We start from the raw sequence: 12,955 nt of genomic DNA on the forward strand, positions 1-12,955 counted from the left end.
GATTTAGCTATTTCAGCTTGTGTAGCTTCAAGTCAAATCCAGGCCTCCCTCCCTTTGCTCATCTACAAAATAAAAGGTTGATGGAGAGTGAATGTAAATCAACACTTGCTATGTTCACTTTTCTTTTTCCTCCTTTTTCTTATTTCTTTTCTCTTTTTTTTTTTTGTTTTGATTTTTCTCTCCCAGTATAAGGAAATGTGTTTTAAAAAATGAATGTACATGTATAACCAGAAAAAAAATAAAAAAGGTTTAGACTAGATAATTCCTAAGGTCCTTTCTACCTCTCATACCCTATTTAAAAGGCAAGATTTTTAAATAAACATCATTTTTTAACTGTAAAAATACAGAGTGAAGGAAGCATTATGATTAGACATGTGAGATGGAGCTGAATTTTTTTTGTGGACTTCAAACTTGGTATGGATCAGCAGTGAGACATGGTAGCCAGAGAAACTAAGCATGGATTTAGGTATAATGTCCAGAACTAAGTGGTGCCCTGGAAAGAGCTCCAGTTGTGGAATTAGGTAGACTCCTTTTCCTGAGTTCAAATCTGGCCTCAGACACTTTCCAGCTATGTGATCCTGGGCAAGTTCCTTAATTCTGTTTGCCTTCAGGTTTCTCATTTGTAAAATGAGCTGAAGAAGGAAATGGCAAACCATTCTACTATCTTTGCCATGAAAACCCAAATAGAGTCGTGAAGAATCATCCACAACTTAAAACAACTGAACAACAATGTCTGGAGCTGGGAGAAGAAAGAATCTCAGTATATTGTCATAGGTCGTATCTGGGTGGGTCACACTATTTTCACAACATTTTAAGGTTTACAAAGCATTTTGTAAATATCCCATTTCATCTTCACAACCCTGAAAGCTAGGTTTGCTCTGTTTTATAGTTGAGAAGCAGATGGGGATTAAATTATTTGCCTCAGGATATGTGTGAAAAGCCAGATTTGAACTCTTTCTGACCCAAGGTTCAGCACTCTATCGATTTTTATTATTATAAAAAATTTTGGTGAGGCAATTGGGATTAGGTGACTTGCCCAAGATTACATAGATGGAAGGGTTAAGTGTCTGAGACTGAATTTTAATTCAGATTCTCCTGATTCCAGGGCCAGCAAATGGTTATTTCAAACCAGAAAGGACCATCTGGTCTGTCCCCTCAGGACAGATGAGGGACTGAGGTTCAACAGATACACCTGAGGCCTGGATTACATCCAGCTACAGGAGTTCAAACTAAGATCTTCTGAGTCCAAAGTGAATTCTCTCCAGTCTACTTGCCTCCTTTGAGTAGATTGATCAGAGTTAATAACAAAAATAGCCAAGATTTATATAGTGCTTACTCTGGGCCAGGCATTGTGCTAACTAAGCAGTTTATAATTTTTAATTCATTTCATCTTCACAATGACTGGGAGGAAAGTGCTATTATTATCCCTATTTGGGAATCAGAGGACTTGAATTTAAATTAATTTAATTTATGAGTTAAATGAATTAGTTTAAAGTCCTTCTCTGTGGCTACCTCTGTGGATATTAACCTTTTGGGGAGTTAGTTCTTTATCTGAAAAATGACAAGTTAGGAGTAAGGTCTGTGCTCAGCCCTCCTGAGCGATTTGGAGGTATTAAAAAATACAGTACTTCTTCTATAAGTTGGAGGGAAGCTAAGTGGTGCAGTGGACAGAGCCCTGGGCCAGACGGGAAAACTTGAATTCAAATCCTGTCTCAAACATTTAACTCTTAAGTATGATTCAGGCTAGGTCAGTTAATTTTTGTCTGCCTCACTTTTCCTAACTATAAAACAGACAAATTGATAATACTTTCCAAGGTGATTGTGAGGGTAAAATAATATTTATAGTGTTAATCAAATATGTATAATGAAGTAAAGCTATGGAATAGGCAAGCATGTTTTATTAGGGCAAAGATAAATCGGTATCAGTGGCACATTGTAAGCGGTAATAGCAGTGGGATGGGACAGCTGGGCAGGCTACAAGAGACCAAGCCACGGTGCTTGTCAGCTCAGTGGATCGTGAAATACAGAAAAGAACTGGCAAATGGCTGCTGGGTGTTCAGGGGATGGAGATGGGGAGTGCATGAGGATAAAAAGAGGGAAATGGATATTGTGTGAATTAAGAGCACTACACGGAGAGTCAGGAAGACCTGAATTCAAATCCTCCATCAGACACTAATCCACAGTGTGATTGGCCAAATTATTTAGTCTTTCATGATCTCAGTTTTTTTATCTGTAAAATGGGAAAGATAATAGGATCTTTCTCATAAGGTTGTCATGAGGAGCAAATGAAATGATATAGGTCCAAGGCAAACTTTAATATCTCATTTGATCTTCACATCAACCTTGGAAAACAGGTGTTATTATTATCCTTATTTTACAGATAAGGAAACTGAGGACGGGTTTAAGTGACTTGCCTGGAGTCTCACAGCTAATAAGTATACGAGGTCAGATTTAAACTGTTTCCTCATTTATAAAAATGGAGATAATAATACCCATAGTATTTATTTCACAGGGTTGTGAGATGAATGTATGAGGCACTTTTATAGATGTAAAGAGGTACTTAAATGAAGTGTCATAGTTTTTGCATTTAGAATCTGAGGACTCGAGTGTGAATTCTTACTCCGCTGCTTTCTCATTGCATAATGTTGACAAGTCCCTTCACCTCTTTGGACCTCAGTTTCCCCATCTGTAACATGGATAAGATATTTGTGCTACCTGCCAGTGCAATCAAAGGTGATTTTTGCTATGATAATCCAATAGATTAATTGATGTGATCCTTGTTCTGACACCTGTGCTCCTGGTTACCTTCCAGATGGAGCAACCTCATTTTGCTCATGAGGGTTCTATGCTGAAAGAGTCCCAGACTCTGTTCCAGGGTAGAAGGTTTGGCCCATTTCAGTGCTCCAGGTGTGTTTCTTTGAACAGCTCCTGATTGGGAGGGGGCACTGACTCTTCAGTTAGTCATGGTTTATTGGAAAGCACGATTGTCTGAGTGGGAGAGCTCTGAGAGCTCTGACTCTTCCTGTTCTATTGAGGGTTTTCTCAGCAAAGATACTGTATCTTTGCCATTTCCTTTTCCAGTTTATTTTGCAGGTGAGGAAACTGAGGCAAATAGAATTATGTGACTTGCCCAGGGTTATAGTTAGTAAGAGTCTCAGGTCAAATTTTAATCTGGGTCTTCTTGACTCTGGACCCGGGGCTCTAGCCATTGTCACTTTGCTGCCCTCAAATTAGGGGTGGGGAGAGGGCAAATAATGCAAAGGCACTGCCAGAGCAGAAATCAGGAGGCTTTCAGCCTGGCCCTTCCACTAATGAGTCTAGGCAAACCATTTACCCTTGTAATAATCAGCTAATATTCATATGGCACTTTATAGTTTACAAAGCATTTTGCCAATGTATTCGTTAATTCCCAAACAACCCTGTAAAGTAGGTCCTGCATGATTTCCATCTTGCAGATGAGGAAACTGAGGCCCATAGAGGGCAAGTAATTTGTCCAGTAACCCAGCTGGACACAACTTAGGCACTTGTCTAAGGCCGGATTTGGGATCTGACTCTAACACCCCACTGTGCCAAGTTGTCACCCACAAAATGGACATCCTAGCTCCTAGAAGCAGACTTGAAGATCGAAAAAGATCATCACAGAACTTTCTAACTTTAAAGTCGATAGAAATGTAAAATGCCAGTGTGTGGCAGGAATTTTTTAATCTTTAAAAAAACAACAAACAAACCAAAAAAACCTTTTTAATCAATAAGCATTGTTTTCTCTCCGTTCCATCTTCTCCTTTTTGTCTTGAAAACAAACAAGAGAAAGAAAAGCCTTCTAACAAATATGAGTAGTCAAGCAAAACAAAATGTCTCCCTTATTTTGCATCCTGAGGATATCCACCCTGCCTCAGACAGGTGAGGAGAATCAGTCCTCCTCAGCCCTTGGAATCCTGATTAGTCCTTGTCTGATCCGAGTTCTCAGTTATAGTTAAATTGTGTGTAAAATGTGATGTAATTTACTACTCCATGAATCCCCAGAGATCTGGGGATATGTTCATTGACAAAGAAAATGCACTTAGTCCAACTTAAAAGCATAACAAACACAAACAACAAAACACCTTTACCCACCCTGTTCTGGCCTATGGTAGAGAGTTCATGAAGGCCCAGAGAAATGACATTATTCATCCATTATGTAGGCAATAAATTAGTCAGAATTCAATCTGAATCCTTAAGATCAGGTGTAATAAAGCTGTTTTTCAGTCACTTCAGTCATGTCCAACTCTTCTTGACCCCATTGGGAGAGGTTTGCCATTTCCTTCTCCAGATCATTTTACAGATGAGGAAACTGAGGCAAATAGCTGTGTGACTTGCCTAGGGTCACACTTGGGTAGTAAGTGTCTGAGACCAAATTTAAATTTAAATCTTCCCAGCTCAGGTTGGGTGTTCTCTTCATTTATATCCACTAGTAGTACAAGTGGTGGTGGTGGTGGTAGTAGTAGTAGCAGTGGTAATAGTAGCAATTGTGGTGGTGGTAGTAATAGTGGTAAGAGTAGTGGTGGTAGTAGTAGTAATAGCAGTGATAACAGTAGTAGTAGTAATAATAGTAATGGTAGTAGCAGTACTAATAGTGATGGTAATAGTAATAGTAACAATACTAGTGGTAGTATCACTAGTAGTAGGAGTAAGGAGTAATGGTAGTAGCAGTAGTAATAGTAACAGTAATGGTAATAGTATACTAGTAGTAATAGTAACAATATAAGTGCTAGTAGTAGTAATAGTAATAGTAGCACATAGTAGTAGTAGTAGTAATAGTAATAGTAGCACATAGTAGTAGTAGTAGTAATAGCAGTAGTGGTGGTGCTAGTAATAATAGCAGTGGTGATAGTAGTACTTAGTGGTAGTAGTAATAGTAGCAATAGTAGTGCTAGTAGTAGTAGTAATCATAGCAATAGTAATAATACTTAGTAGTAGTAGTAGTAAGTAATGATGTAGTGGTAGTAGTAGCAATAGTAGCAGCATTTAGGGTAGCAATAGTAATGATAGTAGTGGTAATGATAGTAGTAACAGTAACAGTAGTAGTGGTGTTAGTAATAATAGTAGCAGTGGTGATAGTAGTGATAAGTAGTAGTAGTGCTAGTAGAAGTAATCTTAGCAGTAGTAATAGTACTTAATAGTCGTAGTAGATAATGGTGTAGTAATAGTAGTATAGTAGTAGTAGAGTGCTAGTAGTAGTAATCTTAGCAGTAGTTATAGCACTTAATAGTAGTAGTAGATAATAGTGTAGTAATAGTAGTAGTGGTAGTAGTAGTAATAATAGCAGCATTTAAGGTAGCAGTAGTAATGGTAGTAGTAGTAACAATGGTAGTGGTAATAGCACTAGTAATGCTAGTAGTAATAGCAGCATTTAGTAGTAGTAGTAATAGTATCAGCAGTAGTGCTAGTAGTAGTAATAATAGCAGTAATAGTGGTAGTAGTAGTAAACAATAACAGCTAATATAGCATTTCTTGGTTTGCAACGAACTTTAATATATCCTTGACAATATGTGTCAGGCCATGGGACTTGTGTTCTGAACCCAGCTTTGCCTTACATGTGTAGTTTGGGGCAAATTATTTAACTTCTGGGCCTCAGTTTTCTATCTATCCATTGAGGTTTGGGCCGCTGCTTTAAGGTCACCCTTGTTCCCAAGTGCTCCTGCTGGGATTTGAACCTAGCTTACGGCTCTTGAACTACAGTCCTCGGACTTTAGGTTCAGGTTCATTGCTTTTTTTTTCTTTTTTTTTTTCTTCTCATCATCAATCTGCAAAGCAATGGCATTCGTTTGTGGCTCTGAACCTCGGAGTTCTCCTTAAGTAGAGGGTGGGTCTGACAAGCTGAGGAGCTGTTTCGGAAGGATAAATTCTTGTTCTGTTTACAGCTGCCATAGAATAAATCCAGTCCCAGGTCGGGAGTCCCATCTAGAAGAGATGGCGTTGGGTTCGTGAATCCCCGGCCGGCGGAGACTCTTGGACATGCCCAGGCCTCTGCAAAGAGTCGGGCTCTGTGGGAGAGTGCCGCGCGGTGGGGGCGGAGGGCGGCAGCAGGTACCAAGTCCCGGCGTGTTAACGTCGGGCCTCCTCCACGTCAGAACTGAGTCAGCTGACCTTACGATCCACGATCCTCCTTTCCTCTCTCCGGTGTGGGAGACAGATTTGGCTTCTGCAATTGGGGGTTTCTTTTTTAAGCAGACCCGTATTTGAATAGTATGACATTTTCATTCAGGCACCAACTTTTGCAAAGATGTCAAAAGGAGGTTTCGAGTTCTCAAAACAAGGACAAGGGGGAAGGGCTGAGCCAGGGTTTGGGGATGAAGCCACTAGAAATGTGTTTTCTCCCTGGCATTTGCCCAACAGATGAAGGGGGGACTCCTAAGCACCCCAACTCCACCATATCCTACTCCATGGCCGGGGGTTGTAAAAACTTTTTTCCTCTTATCCATCCTCTTTCCCCCTTCTAGAGATTAACTTTAACGGTCCGAGTAGGACAGCATTAACAAAAGACGCAAAGTTGAGAAGGGTTCCAATAATGTTCTGTCTTTCTTGTTTCCTTATGGTGAATTTGGAAATGAACAGGACAGAGATTATTTCATGAAACCGGCTTCACTTTTTCTAGAGGGAGAAAGAAAAGGGAGACAGAGGCACAGACCCACCGAGTCACACCGCTCAGAAACAGCCCCGCTGGGATCTGAACTCGGGGCCCCTGACTTCAAAACTGTGCATTTTACCTCAGATAAAAGAGTGAACTCTACCGGCCTCAAAAGTTCCTTCTAGGAGATGGTTAGGAAGAGTCTGTGCCCGCCTTTCTATTAGTGTCCCAGTTTCCATCCCCCCCAGCCTCCTAAGGGAGTACGGGGCCCAGGGGGCGGGATCACAGCCCGGGCTGCCCGCGCCCACAGGAGTTAGTTAAAGCGTGTGCGGTGGGATAGCGGTCAGAGTGTGCCGGGGCCGGGCGAGGCGCCCGGCGGTGTGCACGCGTGCCACAGAGCCCCATCCGCACGCTCCAGGGCGACCTAACCACTGAGAAGGCCCTTTGTAAAGCCACGAGCGCACGCTCGCAGGATGCCGGGTGGCCCGAGGGCCGGGTTCGGACGGGCCGGCGTGACTTCATCTCTGGGGGTTTGGCCCTGCGTGGGAGGGCGCTCCGGTGGGCGGAGGGCAGAAGCGAATGTGGGACAGCCCCGCGGCGGGGCGCAGTCGCCGGTCCCGGTCCGGCCACAAGACGCCGGCTGCTTCCTCTGCCCCGGAGCGAGTCCGCGTACGATGTGTGTCGGAGGGAGGCAGAGCCCCGCGCCCGCCCGCGGCCGCCTGATGCCGGAGGATGCCTCACCGGAGCGGTCCCGGGCGCGCTGAGCCCGCCGCCGCCGCCGCGAGCCTCTCAGGTGCGTCTCCTTTCTCTTCCCAGCGTGCTCAGCGCTCGAGCCCGGGCTGGGGGAAGCCGCGGGGAGGGGGCGAGCCGTGGGGTCGTGCCTTGGAGAGAGCCGTCGGGCCGCGTCGGAGAGGAGACACAAGTTTGCAGAAAAGTGTGCCTTCCCGGGCGCGCGCTAGCACCCACACCCTCCTACTACACACCGGCCGGGGGGCTGGAAGTGGGAAAAGCGGGGAACACACGCCTCCAATGGACCGGAGCTGGAGAGGGGAAAAGGCACGCGCGCGCACACAAAGGCTCGGAGCTAGAGATCCGGACGAGGCGCACGCACGCACGCGCGCGCACACACGGACTCGGAGGTAGCGATGGCCCGCGTCTTCTCCCCTCCCCTCCCCCACGGGACCTATGAGGGAAGGGTCCTGGAGAAGGGGTTCTTGGCAAACAAGAGCATCCTTAGGTAGTCACAACAGGGGAGGAATCTGAAATTCGGAGAGAACAGGGAAGACGCAGGCCCAGGATCCGAACCGATCCGCCCCTGGCTGAATCCAGCTGGAAGCCCTTTCCCCTTCTCGCGGCTGAAGAGTTGAATGGCTCCGCAGCCAAGCCCCCGGGCAGCTCAGCTGGGTCGTCACTCTTTCCCTCCTCGTGAGCTGTGACTGCTTTCCAATCTGGGGCAATCACTTTTTCCTCCTGGGAGGCCCCCTGGCTTTCCGTTTAGAGGGAACTTTGGCACTGTTATAAACAGAAGTGGAGTTTGGGTGGGGGTGGCGGAGAGGCCCGTGGGGATGGAGCTGGAGGGGGTGGTCAGAGTATAGCGAGAAAGGGCCATCCGAGTCTTTTTCCCCTGCACCGGGAGAATTGTCTCCAGGCTTCCTTCAGAGGGTTAGTTGGGTTCAGTCTGGGGGGGCTCTATTCCCAGAGCTACCTTGAAACTACTTGGGAGGTGGAGCGTGCGAGGACTGTATGGACAATTCGGCCACAGAGAATTTAACAATTTCATTTTAGCTGAGTTTCCACCCCCTACTTTCATTCTACTGTTTTTTCCTTTTTGTGTCCCTAACAGAGTGCCTGACACATAACAAGTACTTAATAAATGCTTGGTGACGGCCTGATCCTCCATTCAGTCACCTTCCTTCTTAAGCACAGCTCTGACCATGTCACTCTCCTCCTCTTCCGGGCCCCTTATTCCCTCCAGGATCTAATATGTCCTGTCATAGACATAGATCCTCACCCCATTAAAATGGAAGTTTGAAGATGGGAAGTGGAACCTTTTCCCAACCCTTAGCACACTGCTTAGCAAATAATAGGTGTTTAAATAAATGCTTGTGAACTTGATTCTTTCTACCAAGCCTTAACAATTTTTGAAGGATCTTCCCACCTGTGAGGAGGACCGAGCAGGGATTATCATCCTTATCTTACCGATAAAGAAATTAAATCTCTGAGAGAGGTCGTTATTTGATTAAGGTCAAACAATGTCAAAGCCTGGGATAATACTTAGGTCTTCCACTTTGTTTCACTTAAAGTTCTACATGTTAGTACTGTAAGGGATAAATTTATGTTTTACAGATGAGGAAACTGAGGCTCATAGCTATGAGCGCATAGCTAGATCTGGTGTATTGTCCACCAGGCCATGATAGCTCTCCCTTAGATTTAGCCTTCTTAACAAGGTGCCTTATTGAAGACAAAAACAAAAAACGAAAAACAACCAGCCTTCACCATAGTTTGGAAGAAATCTGCCCCCCTAGGCCATGATCAGCCCAGCACTTTTCTTGGGGGGGAAGGGGAAGGAGGAGTCAGACTCCTTAGTTGGAAACTAATCAATTGGATCCAGGGAATTAGCAACCTCTGGTTTAGCTCCGAGAGCTTCCCTAGTTCTCTACATTTCCCCGGGGCAGGGTTGTGTGTCTGGGACCTGCTTTCCCTCGGTGGAGAGTAACTGCTATTGTATTTTATCAGGTTACCAGATGATTAGAAAGCTTTAGGGGAAGAGAGAGGCTGGCACTTTAATGATGAGAAGGTGGATGGCAAAGGATGGTGGGAAGGAACCCAACAGTTGACCATAGAGTTGGGCTGTAGGAGAGGGCAGAGAGGTCCCACTGGAGTTTAGAGCTTAGAAACTCAAGGGTCTGGGGCTTTCTTCTCTGAATTCCCTGGGGACCTGCTTGCAATAGCTTTCTGAAATTTTAGCACAATGAAAAACCTCCCTTCTCCTACGCCTCACCAGACCCACACCTGCACCTGCCCAGTTCACACTTCTCTAATATTTGTATTGATTGGCATTGGGAAGTTGGGTTACTTAAGTTGCTTCTCTGTTCCCTCTCAGACAGTGGATCCCCCAAGGACATAGACTGTGTCTAGACAATGTTATTAATGCATTCATTCAACCAACCCTTATTGGGAAACTTTAATTTAATAGAGTTCTGGTGGAGAGGACTGGCAAAACAATGGGATTTGACCTCAGAGGACCTGAACTTAAATCCCAGATCTGTCACTTATGACAAGGTACCTCAGTTTTCTCATTTGTAAAATGAGAGAATGGGCTTCATGAATGGAGATAATCAATTTTTAAACACTTATCAAACAACTTCTACTCACTAGGTCCTGTGCTAGACACTGGGAATAAAGATAAACTGAAAACAGGAAAAAGCCCCTGCCTTTGACGAGGAGTTCCTAAATGGTGCGTGTATTGGACAGAGAGAAACTGAAGAATTGATCAAATTGATCCCTGGACGGGCAGGGAGAAGGCACTCACCTTGCTGTGTCCTGTCAAAAATCCCAGGCATTTCCCTGAGGTTAACTTTTACCTGTAAAATCTACATATGGCCTGTGCCATGTTACTGCCCCCTCCCCCCCCCCCCGTTGGTCAGCCCATCCCCCCTACTTTTTTGGGTGCTGTTTTTCCCCCACCATGTCTCCCTTTGACTTGTCTTCCTTGTAGCTAACTAATGCTTTTTGGGTGCTGAGTTCAGGATTGTCCTGCCAGCTAAGGGCATGCCCCAGCCTCATGGGGTGTTTCCTTTCTCCATGAGGGAACTCACCTTTCCATCATTATTAAAACCCCTTTCTATGCTCTCCCTCTCTATTTCATATTTGCCATTTCTGGTGTCTGCTTATCTTTTTGTCTGTTCCCTAAATAAACCTGCCTTTTGCCAAAGAGAATGGCCATTGTGAATTCTTCACAAGACCGGACCCTAACATTTGGTGCCTTCCAAAATCTGGTGTCTATGTCAGCCACGTAATTTGGGAGTTTCTGTGAAAGACAGGAGGAGCCATATAAGTGGACACTTAATATATATGCCAAAATAATAGAGGGTTATTGGAATGGCAGGTATGAAGGAGTAGATTCCTGATGTGGAGGATGGAGGATGTCCTGTTCAAAGACATCAGAGTGGAAGGTGAGGTGTGTTTTGAGGAACAGCAAGCAGGGTGGTTTGCCTGGAAAGTAGTTTGTATGAAGGAGAGTAATGGAATGGAAGATCTCTTCTTCCTTCCTTCCTTTCTTCATTCCTTCCCTCCTTCCCTCCTTCTTCCCTTTCTTTCCTTTCCTCTTCCCTCCTTCTCTTTCTTCCTTCCTTCTTTCCCTCTCTCCCTCCTTCCTTCCTTCTTTCCCTCTCCTCTTCCCTCCTTCCTTCCTTCCTTCTTTCCCTCCTTTCTTCCTTCCTTTTTTCCTTCCTTTCCTCCCTCCTTCCTTCTTTCCCTCTTTCTTTCCTTCCTCTCCCTCCTTTCTTCCCTCTTTTCCCACCTTTTCTTCCTCTCTCCTTTTTTCTTCTCTTCCTTCTTTTCCTCCTTTCCTTCTGCCTTTCTTTTTTCTTCCCTCCCTTCTTCCTTCCACTGTTTTCTCCTTCCTTTTTCTATTCTTTTTTCCCTCCCTCTGTCCCTTCCTTACTCCCTATTCTTGTTCCTCCTTTTTCTTTTTCCTCTCCTTTTTTTCCCTTATTTTCTTCTTCTTTCCTTCATACCATCTTCTTCATTTTTCATTTCATTTTTTCTTCTGAGCTTGAGCTTCCTCTTTCTTTCTTGTTTTTTTTTTTTTTTTAATAATAGCTTTTTATTTTCAAAATACATGCAAAGATAGTTTTCACAATTTTGGAACTCTGTGCTCCAAATTTTTCTCCCTCCTTTACCCCTATCCCTATGTCCTAGAAAGCAAGTAATCCAGTATAGGTTAAACATGTGCCATTCTTCTAACCATATTTCCACATTTATGATGCTGCATAAAAAAAAATAAGACTTTTAAAAAATGAGGGAAAAAAAGCAAGCAAAAAACAACAACAACAGAAAGTGAAAACACTATGTTGTGATTCACATTTAGTCCCCATAGTTCTCTCTCTGGGTGCTCTCTCCAAAACAAGTCTATTGGAACTGGCTTGAACGACCTCATGTTGAAAAGAGCCATGTCCATCATCACAGTTGCCGATCACATAATCTTCTTGTTGCTGTGTACAATGTTCTTCTAATTCTGCTCAGTTCACTTTGCATCAGTTCCTGCAAGTTTGAGCCTCCTCTTTCACTCAAGCTAGAGGACCTCGGGCTTTCCCCAATCTCTTTCCATTGCTAATCAGCAAAGGAGCCTTGTTCTACAATAATTCTAACACATACAAGACACCTACAGAGCAGGTAACCTCAAAAGGGAAGGCAGTAGCAATAGGGGGAAGCAGAAAAGGCCTTCTTGACTTTAAAGCCTTGACTGGGCTTTAAAAAAATATATATTTTTTAAAGCTTTTTATTCTGAACTCAAAAAGAAAAAAAAAATACTTCTATACCCACAGCAGAACCAAAAAAAAGATTCTTTATAAAATCCTGAATCTCCATTTCATACTAATTGATTTTTAAATTATTTAAGTTTTAAACGTTATTTTCAAAACTGTGCTGCTTATCTGTGCTTCTTTCTAAACTTCCTTCTGTTTTCTTTCATAACATATTTCATTGGCCTTCTTTTTTTTTGGTATCATTATTGCTATTCTCTTCCCCCACCCCCAGCAATCCAAATTAAAACTGAAAGATAAACAATCCCTGAAGCAAATAAACTATAGTCAAACAAAATGAATTTATATAATGATCGTGTCCAAAATTAAGTATGTCATCCTGTACCTTGTGTCCAACATCTCTTTGTCAAGAATAGCATGTAATCTTTCAGATAGCATTTAATCATAGATTCTCTAGGGATATCGTTGAACATTGAATAGAGTTCTTAAGTCTCCCAAAATTGTTTTTTTTTTCTTTTAAAAATAAGTGAGTTTTTATTGATGAATTTTTCAAAATAGCACCCTAATTTAACCTGTCCCCCCCCAGAGAGTCATCCATATAACAAATAGATTTTTTGAAGACAAAAAAGAGAAAAGAATAGGAGAAATAAATATGTGGTGAAGTATACGAAATATGTAGACTTTTCGCCTTTGCAGTGAGTTCAGTGGAATTCTTTTCTTGTATTTCTTCTTTTGGCCCATGTTCTTCCTTTGAACCATGCTTGTTTTTACATTTACTTTTTATTTTTATTTTTTGGAGGTGTGTGTGTTCTTTCCACTTACATGGTTGTAATCATTGCATATACTGTGCTCTTGGTTCTGC

The 12,955-nt window shown here is 43.2% G+C and overlaps 1 protein-coding gene across 2 annotated transcripts in view; it reads left to right on the forward strand.

Moving 5' to 3' along the window:
- The first annotated feature begins 4,724 nt into the window (after positions 1–4,724).
- GPR68 (G protein-coupled receptor 68) overlaps positions 4,725–12,955 on the forward strand; it is a 45,341-nt gene continuing 37,110 nt past the window's right edge. The window contains exon 1 of one of the 2 annotated variants that reach the window (XM_074289720.1): positions 4,725–7,400. The gene's annotated coding sequence lies outside the window, so the exon portion shown is untranslated. Of the gene's footprint in view, positions 7,401–7,425; positions 7,747–12,955 lie in introns of those variants that run through there. The other variant, XM_074289721.1, reaches the window with a different exon arrangement.

Source organism: Sminthopsis crassicaudata, chromosome 2 (genome assembly GCF_048593235.1).
Source record: "Sminthopsis crassicaudata isolate SCR6 chromosome 2, ASM4859323v1, whole genome shotgun sequence".
Taxonomy (NCBI): domain Eukaryota; kingdom Metazoa; phylum Chordata; class Mammalia; order Dasyuromorphia; family Dasyuridae; genus Sminthopsis; species Sminthopsis crassicaudata.